This window comes from Antrostomus carolinensis, unplaced genomic scaffold (genome assembly GCF_000700745.2).
Source record: "Antrostomus carolinensis isolate BGI_N321 unplaced genomic scaffold, ASM70074v2 scaffold5149, whole genome shotgun sequence".
Lineage (NCBI taxonomy): Eukaryota > Metazoa > Chordata > Aves > Caprimulgiformes > Caprimulgidae > Antrostomus > Antrostomus carolinensis.
This window is the reverse complement of record NW_010337737.1, coordinates 20,597-21,569: the sequence shown is the minus strand read 5'-3', so window position 1 is coordinate 21,569 and position 973 is coordinate 20,597. Positions and strand designations below refer to the sequence as shown.

General features: G+C 53.0%; 1 protein-coding gene across 1 annotated transcript in view; it reads left to right on the top strand.

Annotated features, from left to right (window-relative positions):
- The window catches only part of LOC104530618 (general transcription factor II-I repeat domain-containing protein 1), a gene marked incomplete at its 3' end in the record, with an annotated part of 37,372 nt that overhangs the window by 18,479 nt on the left and 17,920 nt on the right, over window positions 1-973 (top strand).

Genomic DNA, 973 nt, shown 5'->3' with positions numbered 1-973 from the left:
TTTCTGGTACACTGTGCCATGAGCTAGACTGGTCTGTTAGATGCTGGCAGGGCCTGTGGAGTGTATAAAGCTGCTTTCCAACCTGTGCTGGGAGATCCAGAACATATTTTCCTCTGTGTAGCCCCGGATTCCTTCATTTTTGCTTCAGCTGGTCAGAAGCAAGGTAATATTTAGCTCCAATATTTACCTTTAAAATCACTTTAAATCAAGGCAGCAGTTCATAGCAGTGTAGCTGGTGCTTGCAGCAAGGCTGTGCTGCAGGGAAAGGAGCCTTTTCCCAGCCGTGCCCCGCACAGATGGCTCGAGCATGGATGGGGTTGTGAGCAGCAAAGTGAACTTTGCTGGGATGTCTGTTCACACACCCGTGCTGTAGGCTGCCAGCCTCCCCGGCACAAAGCCTGACTGCCCGGTGCTGACACCGCCACCGTGCTGTGGGGTCGGCAACTTGTGCAAGCCGGGCTGGGGAGATGGGGTGACTTGCCCCTGTCTCCTCCATGGCATGTGTTGGGTTCCCCTCGCTCCTTGGCTCTTTGTTGACATGAACTGAGAGGAGATTTTATCAGTGCTGATCAATATCTAAAGGGCAGGTGTCAGGAGGATGGGGCCAGACTCTTCTCAGTGGAGCTCAGTGACAGGACAAGGGGCAACGAGCACAAACTGGAACACAAGAAGTTCCATCTGAACATGAGGAAAAACTGTTTTACTTTGAGTGTCCCAGAGCCCTGGGACAGGCTGCCCAGAGAGGTTGTGGAGTCTCCATCTCTGGAGATGTTCAAAACCCACCTGGACGCTTTCCTGTGCAACCTGCTTGAGGTGACCCTGCTCTAGCAGGAGGTTGGACTAGATGATCTCCTGAGGTCCCTTCCAACCCAGAACCTTATGTGATTCTGTGAACCTCTGACAGGTTTTGGAGTCTCCTGGTTCTCCCCGGTGCTGTTTCAGGTTTGTCCCCTTGGATGTGGCTGGGCCGTTC